Source organism: Euprymna scolopes, chromosome 16 (assembly GCF_053919585.1).
Source record: "Euprymna scolopes isolate OS-2025 chromosome 16, ASM5391958v1, whole genome shotgun sequence".
NCBI classification, from domain to species: Eukaryota; Metazoa; Mollusca; class Cephalopoda; order Sepiida; family Sepiolidae; genus Euprymna; species Euprymna scolopes.
Genome location: NC_136497.1, coordinates 122331912 through 122341911, shown reverse-complemented (window position 1 = coordinate 122341911; position 10000 = coordinate 122331912). Strand labels below are relative to the sequence as shown.

The 10000-nt window shown below is 34.5% G+C and overlaps 1 protein-coding gene and 1 long non-coding RNA gene across 38 annotated transcripts in view; one reads left to right on the top strand and one right to left on the bottom strand.

Moving 5' to 3' along the window:
* Positions 1-10000, bottom strand: part of LOC145296067 (tyrosine-protein phosphatase Lar-like) — a 1305806-nt gene that overhangs the window by 716003 nt on the left and 579803 nt on the right. The gene's annotated exons all lie outside the window — the stretch shown is intronic.
* Positions 1-10000, top strand: part of LOC145296072 (uncharacterized) — a 270506-nt gene that overhangs the window by 85645 nt on the left and 174861 nt on the right. The gene's annotated exons all lie outside the window — the stretch shown is intronic.

Genomic DNA, 10000 nt, shown 5'->3' with positions numbered 1-10000 from the left:
GAAAATATGTCAAACTTTTGAACATTTTATTTTTTCATAAATATATTTTACAGATTTATTTTAAACTAAAACAGGAAGTCCGGTTTGGTAACCGGAGCATTTTCACGTCGAGGCTAGGTTTTAACATGACACTGGTATGATCGCACTATGATTCTGAATCGCCGACGACTGTTTTTGATTATAATTATTAGGTTGGTGCAAAAATAACGTCGTTTTTTTTATATGTAGTTGAACGTCAAAAACCGACATTATTTTTGCACCAACATAATAAATGTTTTTCCCTTAAGCTTAAACTATTTGCTAGTTGTTTGTTACAATCATTGGCAATAGTTTTTGGTGAAAAAAAAAAGTAGAGTTCCTATTTACAATGCCTCCCCACGGGACAGAGTTAGATACCAGAGTCGTTTTTTAACATGGAGAAAAGGAACAAAAATTAAAAATTGTCTCAGTCGTGAAGGACTTCTCCTCCACTGACAGAACAAGAAATTGAAGTGCAGCATCTGAATAACAGATACTACACTTTGAGTTTCATTTGGTAATTTCCGGTGGTTTATGTAACCTGCCTGTAATATTTAAATGATAAGGCAATTTCTAATTTTTTTTTTTTTTTTTTACACCGTGATCACCACTTATCAAGGCCCGGAAGCCACTCAGGGATAAGGGTTATTGCAAGTACATTACGTTAGTGAGGAGATTTGCTGAAATGTTTACTTAAGGGGGCGGTTCATTAGGAATTTGTTAACATTGGACTTGAAGACATCCAAGTTGTAGTCCGGAGGGAAGCAGGCAGACGGAACAGAGTTCCACAGGCGTGCAGTTCTAAGAAAGAAGCTTTGTTCATGGAATCTGCGTTTTGATTTAGGCACAGATATAGAGTGGGGGAAATTTTTCACAGTGGATTCAGCTAGACGGGTGTTTTTCGTGAAAGATTGGCGAGGGGTGACCAGAGATTGGAGTTCAGACGAGCATCTGCCATGGAAATAACGATAAAACAAGGACAGGCTCGCAACGTCTCTTCTGTGGGAGAGAGGTTGCAGGGTAGAGAAAAGGGCATCCCCCACTAAGCCACGAAGTCTATTTCTAATGCATAAGTACCGTTTTTTTATCTTTCAAATTTTTTATTTATCTTTCAAATCCTCTGTTTCTAACCAGTCTGACTTACAATCAATTTGTCCTATTCAGTATTTTTAAGACATTAATGAATTTCTATACTTTCGAATAACTTTACCCTGCCGAGCTCCAATTGCGGTGCAACAATAGCTGACCCTCATCACTGAAAAGGCAATCAACACTAACATTCACGTGACTGAATCTAAGTATTCACAATTTTACCAGTCTCTGGCCAAAATATACAATGAAATTAACCTGTCCTTCCCAAGACAAACTCTCTACTTTTCAGGACAATTATAAACTGCTATACTTGCTAATAGTTGTAACCCTCTTCGATAAAATTTTCCTTTCAGGCTGCTGAGTTGTTTTTCAACTACAGTGTGATGACAACAACCAACCATCATCAATGAAGAATCGAGCTGAAAAGACACCCAACAGCAACTTATTGGCAACGCTGGAAACTAGACTTATCTAACCATTTGTAATCCCATCGATTTCTGGTTAAATAAACCAGTTATTTGTATACAGAATGAGGTGCACTAAAAAAGAAATGCCAATCCTAAATAACATTTACAATCCTTTCTGCGGTCCAATCATATTTAATACAGTAAAACCCCGGGATACGGTGGCCCAAGGATATGGTATTTTCAGCTTACGATGTGGAATACGATGTTTTATGGCGCCTGGTTACGATATCCCCTACTTGCGGTGTTATTTATAATATTATTTGATTATATACATGTGTATTATATAATGTATTGTATTTTGTTACTATATATCACTTTGAATTTTGTGTCAATCCTTATGATGATGATGATTTTTTTTTCACAGTGGTCACCACTTATCAAGGCCCGGAAGCCACTCAGGGATAAGGGTTATTGTAAGTACATTACGTTAGTGTGGAGATTTGATGAAGTGTTTACTTAAGAGGGCGGTTCATTAGGAATTTGTTAACGTTGGACTTGAAGACATCCAAGTTGTAGTCAGGTGGGAAGCAGGCAGACGGAACAGAGTTCCACAGGCGTGCAGTTCTAAGAAAGAAGCTTTGTTCATGGAATCCACGTTTTGATTTAGGCACAGATAAAGAGTGGGGGAAATTTATCTGATATCAATAAAAATTCATATCGTCTCTGAAACAATCGTACATAAATTTGTTGTTGATGTTGATTTTATCCGTAAATGACCATTTCTTAATGTATTTACTTCGTATCTATAAGCTTCCGTCTACCTTTGGCTTTGGCAGCAGCTATTGGTCTTAATAGAGTAGAATATTATGATATAATATAATAACATTATATATATATATATATATATATATATATATATATATATACATATATATATGTTTACTGTTTTTTGGGAAAGAATTCCAACAAAGTGCTCGCTTACAAAGAAAAACCTTTTTTCGATATAAGAGCTTAATATTTATTTATTTAAATTCACAGAAGGTCAGAAAAACATTGGTACCGTCGGTTTCAAGCCTAACATAAGGGCGACCTGTTAATGGTAAATCATAAATAATGTTAGGCTCTCATCAGCCATGTTGTTTCATGTTCATTTTAATTCAACAATAGCTTATACCTATCTCTGTATATTTTATTATATTCTAAGCTAAATGCGGTCCTGCTTTTCTTCAAACAGAAACAACATGGCTGACGAGAACCTAACATTATCTACGACTTACCATTAACTGGTCGCCCTTATGTTAGGCTTGAAACCGACGGTACCAATGTTTTTCTGACCTTGTATATATATATATATATATATATATATAACTCTTATTCTCACCTTTTACTTATCATATACAGTAGAACCCCAAGGTTCAGTCGCCCTCGCATATGTTTTTTCAGGTTACAATGGGGAATACAATGTTTTCCCGGCCCCTGGTTACGGTGTTTGCCCCACCTTACGATGTTATTATAATCTTATTTGATTATATACATGTGTATTATATACCGTACTGTATTTTGTTAATAATTTTTAATGGAGTATCTTGGGGTTCTAATGTATAAATAAATTTCAGTCTATACGTTACTTACCCACCAAGTTCTAATGATGAATATTCAACAATCTTTATCTATGACCATTCAATGATAAGCAGATCTAGATACAACATGCAAAAATTAATAAATTTTGACGCTCTCGCCTCTTGGTATGATGGCCGTCTTCAGTTCAGGAATAACCTACTGATTATGTCCATAGATATTACCTTCGAAATAATACCACAGATAAAAGTCTGGGGTGTGAAGCACATTCATGGTCACACCTCCTACTGATGAGATGGACATCAAAGTGTCGCTGCATATCATTGTACAATGATCAAACAAAGACTGTTGGAGATTCACAACTGAAATTTGGTGCACAAGTCAAAGGTAGACTGAAGTTTATTCGTACCAAATTTGGTTGGATTGCAAAAAATATTGTCAATTTTGTTAACGATTTCATGCGTAATATATATTCCTGTGTGTCTATTAAAAGTGAAAGAAATTCTTTTCATTTTTTTATTATTTTCAGTTATTATTAAGATTAAACCTAATCTTGTTTTTCTTTATTTTTTTTTTTCATGGGCATCACCGCTTATCAAGGCCCAGAGGCCACTCGAGGATAAGGGTTAAAGGGTGTACAGTAGTCAATTGGACAATATAGTAATCGCTAGTAATGGAAATTCGGTAAATTTGTTAACTTAAGTGGAACGGCTCATCAAAAACTTGTTTACGTTGGACTTGAAGACAACCATATTGTAGTCAGCTGGAAATCAGGCAAACGGAAGACAGTTCCACAGGCGTGCAGTTCTAAGAAAGAAACTTTGTTCATGGAATAAATTTGCATCTGTGATTATTTTCTTTTATATTTTCTTCATTAGTAGTAGTTATTATTAAGATTAAGCCTCCTCTACTCTGCAAACATAAATAATCAAGCATTGTATGCAAAATCCCATAGTCTGCATAAAAAAATAGATGAACACGTTAACCGGACTATTTCACGTCTAAAACAAATTAATACATTTCATTGAAGACTAGAAATATGAAAAACAATGAAATTTTTAATTTCCTTCAAGTAAGGCAAATCCAATGAAAGACTATGAAGAATGCACGGACGAAATTAATTATGCATTTCTTTCAATAACAAAATATCAATTCCTTTTCAAATGTGTTTTTATATATAGTTTGGTTACTGGTGTGGTTAAAAATACAAAAACAAAAAAAAAACAAAAAAAAAAGCAACATTTGTATACATATCTTTTATGAATTAATTACATTCAATTTTTATTGATTGTCCACCTCTTATTTTAAGCAATAATCTTATTTCCAATTTGAATAATAATAATAATAATAATAATAATAATAATAATGAAATCAGCTGAACTATTAAAGAATGCAAAGACTAATACACATGAGCCACATACACGGGCTAGACGAGCTACTGCAGAGACAAAACATGAAGAAACGCTACATGGAACCAAGAACATTGAAAATGCATATCCATAAGTTCTCTACCCCATCCCCCATCCTCTTGTATTACCCAATAACCGCCCCCCCCCAAAAAAAACAATGATGCCAAATAGCCGAGAAGGGTCAAAGAGGGCGGAAAGACCGAGGAGAGAGCACTGACCAGACCTCCGTTAGGCAAGTGAAGAGAACTGGGACCTTGAGGAGGCTTATTGCCACTCAAATTCCAGTGGAGACCAATGGCCGCTGCTAGCAAGAAATCAATGGTAAGCGGCTGTTGCGATAATGCAAATTCATTTGCAAATGATATCAGAAGAGGTGAGGAGTACTGGAAAACTGGGAGACTTGTTGTCATCCAGCTTCCAGAGAACACCACAGGTTGTTTTCCTTTATGACCTGTGTGAAAGCTCCTAGTGAACCATAATAATAACTAGCAGGACTTGTGGAAATTCCACAGTGGCATCTTTCATATGTAATATATTGCTGCTGGGCATTCTGTCGACGTTCAATATGAATGGAGACCCCGTGATATTATTGTAGCCCTTTTGTTAAAACTATAAAAGTATTTCTCTAAGTAATCTGGTTAATGTAGTGTCAGAATATATCTTGTTATTACGGTTTATCTCCAATATCCTTTTAGGAGTCTGTGACATATTTCCATTGTATGGAAGTCCAGCGCAAATGGACCCCCCCCCCATAATATCATTATACTATCTTTAGACATAACAGATACTACCCTTGAATCCAAGTCAAAAAACTAAGAAAGTGTATATTAGTTTCACATACTGCTCAAAAGCAACATCATTTTTTCTTTTTATTAAATATTTTATTTTTTACATTGCATCTTTGGTGATTGGGAGATTCTATTTAATAAAAAGGAGGCTAGAAGATGATAACATACGAATATTGAATTAGCGTATTTATATGCTAATGATTGAATTTTGGTAGTATATTATCACTTTTATCCTCTGTTTGAATAAATAGGATCTCCCGATCGAATAATTAATAATCTGAAAATCATGACACACATACGTACGCAAGTTAAGGGTACAACGGTATTAATATAAAGATCACACACACACACACACACACACATCGTATGAACCACATATATGTTGACAAATGAATTTAGAATGTGATTTGATAGATTATTGATGAAGATAAAGAGAATTAGACCCAAGATGAATCCTTGAGGCACACCAGCATCTTTTTTTTTTTTTTTTTTTTTTTTTGCATTTTCACCTCAAACAACGCACAGTGCAACTTTCATGTGGGTGGGGGTGGGGCTACTATCCGAGACATAATTAGCAGAGACATTATGTAGGGAGTTGAACAACTAGATGTCCGTTTACATTACACCTCTGCATGTCATTACAGTCAGGGAAACAGAGACCCAGAAGGGAATTCCAAAGTCTTGCAGCCCGAGGGAAGAAACTATTGGAGAAGAAGGCTTTTTGATACTTGAGCTTCAACAACTACTTGCATAAACCTATCAGAAGGAAAGAATTCAATGATTGTGAAGACATTTCCAGATATTCTATAGATGGAAATCTTGTGAAGTAGACCTTTATGCCAAACCCTATAAAATGCCTTTGATATGTCAAAAGCTATTGCTCTCGAGAGGACAACTCCATCGATAGGTTCACTGATTCTATGTGAAATTACAGTCAGTACATCAGCAGTAGATTTTGCAGGACAGAAACCATATTGCTTGTCATTGAGTAGGTTATTTTTTGCTGAGGTGGTTGAAACTTTCTTTATTCAACATGGATTCAAACAAGTTACTCATGACTAGGGCTATGACAACAGAATATTCTTATCATTGTTTTGACTCTCGAGCATATATCCGATACAGTTAATCAACCGAGAACCACATCACTCTATATAAAAACATCTAAGATATCAACGGATACACACTCGAGAGTCAAAACAATGAAAAGAATATGCTGTTGTCCTAGCCCTACTCTTGACATGCAGAAGACTAATTGGTCGGTACTGAAATCTTATGCTTAAATTTGTTTACAGTGCACCTATTGGTGGTAACTTCTATTCATTTTGAGGTTATACCTTATGCTTAAATGTTCCTGTAGTTATTTTTTTTTTAATCTCCACTTTAGGAGGTTTGGCACAAGGTCAGATATGAGTTGAAAGAAAATGTTCTAACGGAAAAAACTGGATTCGAACTTGGCACACCCAGGTTTTCAGTCTGTGTCGTCAACCACTTAGCCATCAACCCTTATCTCCCACTTCATCCCAAGTTATGACTCCACAGGCAACTCCATGTGGTAACCCTTGTAGCGGTCACCATAACAAACTATTTTCTCTTGTGGATTAATACCCCCTTACTGACTGGTGCGGCCACGTACTGACCAGTAGGCTCGTAGGGTGCATTAGTCCTGTGTTCCTTAAGGAACTAATAATTCCCGTTAAGAACTAGCAGTAGAGAAGCCCAGACCAGCAAAGACAGACCTCTCTCCTTTCACTCTCGCTCCACTGCCCCCCCCCCTCCCACTTCATTGTAAACCTCCATTGGACAACCTGGGGGCATTTCAAGTTTCTGCCTCCTGACACGGGAACATCCTAGAACTTTCTATTTCTTCTTTTCTTTCTTTCACCTCGAACAGTCCCGCTTCTTACAAAATAAACCCTTCCGTTGTTTTGTTTTAAAAAGAGGTGTTGGTTAATTGTTCTGTGCTTTTGTGTTTCAAATTAATCTTTTATTAGGGGTTTGTGCACTCACGCATATAACTTTCCTAAACCCTTATCTCATTCTGAATACTCTCTCTCACACACACACACACACACACACACACACACACACACACACACACACACACACACACACACACACACACACACACACACACACACGTGTGCATGAAGAGTGAAAAAAACAGACAACACTAAATTTCACCATTCTGATTTTTTTTTTAAAGATATATTTCTAAAAGAAAACTACATCATTATTAATGGAATGGTATATTAGTTAAAAATAATCTTTGCTAGAACAGAGGCGCGTTCAAAAATAAAATTAATGTTTTCTTTTGGTTGAAAAGCACAAAGAAGCCACATTACTTGATTTTCTGCCTTTGAATTTTAATTCAAATCAGATATCACTTTCCAATGAGCATTAAAGGCTTCAAAATCACTTTCGAATTTCAAACAGAATACATTTCTTGTACTCTTATTCACCCGAAACAACGTCTATGGCCATTTAAACATAAGACGTAGTATGTTTTTAGAAGGCTAGAAACAATGCAAGAATGTACAGTCGTTGTGTGAAGATAAATAAATATATGAATAAGATGTTACTATTTAGGATCATATCTATACTTTGTAGGGAGTTGAGTAGCGACATGTCTGTTCACATTACATTTAAACTTTTGCATGTTAGTACAATCAACAAAGTAGACATCAGGAAGGGAATTCCAAAGTCTAGCAGTTCGATGTAAGAAACTATTACAATCGAAAAGCTTTCTAGCATTTAAGATCTCTACAGTTAAGAGGTGGGATTTAGCTCCTTATCGGGTCAGTTGGGGATATTTACGCCGAGAGAGTGCAAGTGCTATGAGTTTGCCAGCCGTTTTAAAATCTATTAATAACTGATTAAAATGGCCGACAGGGTTTTTATTTTGTAATCGTGCAAAAATTTGAAAGTGGTTTTAAGGACTTTAAACTGTTGATTAGGAAATAATTTATGGTTTGAATTAAAGTTTGTAAATCATGGTGAAGAAACACTTCGATTTATTTGTGCTCCTAAAGCAAGAGAAGATATTAATTGTTGTGTGAAAGAAGCAGAGATCAATGTAGATTTTACAATGAGAATCATCGAACCTCCTTCATTTGTGATGTTAAGATATTCCTTTGCCTAGTAACATTGTTCTTTGATATTTACACTTGAGAGAAACAAAAGCAATAACGCCAGCTTTGTTGCCCTGCAACAAGCAGTGAGTGAGAAGAGGAAGAAAGAAAGGGATGGGCAGGAAGAAGAAAAAGAAGAAGAAGAAGTTACTGCAGCAGTTGCAGAGAAGAAGAAGAAAAAAAAAAGACGAGTACAAGTAGAGGGAAGAACGATGGATAAGTCTCGAAGTGGGGGAAGAAATAATGTTCCCTGGATGGATAGACGAACATTTTCCGAACCTGATAGAAGTAGATGTCTAAATTAAAACTGTTGGAAAAATCAGAGCAAATGGGGGGGGGGGTAATATAACACACATTATCATTCTAAACAGTAATGCATAAATACATAACATATATATATATATAACAGAAAGATACGGTAATAAAAAATAAAACGTATATATATATATATATATATATATATATATATATATATATTTATATATATTATGTATGTATGTAATGAATACATACATAATATATATAAATATATATATATATATATATTTATATATATTATGTATGTATTCATTACTGTTTATTTATATATATATATATATATATATATCAGAAAGATACGGTAATAAAAAATAAAACGTATATATATATATATATATATATATATAATTAGTCTTGTGATCATCATATATATATATATATATATAATTTCACTATATATACGTAATTATACTTATATATATATTTATATGTTTGATTTCACTATATATATACGTAGTCTTGTGATCACCATTGTGTGTGCGTATATATATATATATATATATATATATATATATATATATATATATATATATAGTTTTTCTATTTGTTAATTCCCTCTCCATGCATGTGTGCATAGAGTGAAAAAGACAGACAACCACACACATTCAGATATGTATTTCTTGGACACAACCGACTACATACTTTGACTAAAGGAAAATAAAACTAAAGAACTCACAGCTTAGGAAAAACATCCCACACCCCGTTATCAAACTTTCCCCCATCTAACATATCCTTCCACTTCTATTTCTACGATCTTGTCCATGTTCGGTGGATTTAAGCCAACTTCAACTTGATAAAATTCATTCTATAAATGAAACAATTCACAGGGTCTAAATATTGAAAAAAAAAAAAAAAAAAAAAAAATATTGGAACTATTTTTTTCAATAGTACTAGCAGTACTATGTAAGATTTCAAATGTTTAGACCAAAATTTGTCTGAGTAATTTCGTAGAGACCGCAGAGGTCATTTTTTTTTTAACTTTGACTCCAATATGGGCTCCTTAACATTTATTATTTTGGTCTCTAATCAAACACAAACTTTTACTCATGTTCAAGTTACCTACATCTAAAATTTCAAGTCTCTAGAACAAAAATTGGCGGAGGAATTTGGTAGAATCTGCAAAGGTCAACTCTTTCAATTGTGACCTTTTTGGCAGCCAAATTTTCGCCTCAAAACTGATTAAAATGCTTGTCGCATGTCTGATTACCCGTTATGTATAAATTTTAAATGTTTAGACCAAAAATTGGCTGAGTAATTTGGTA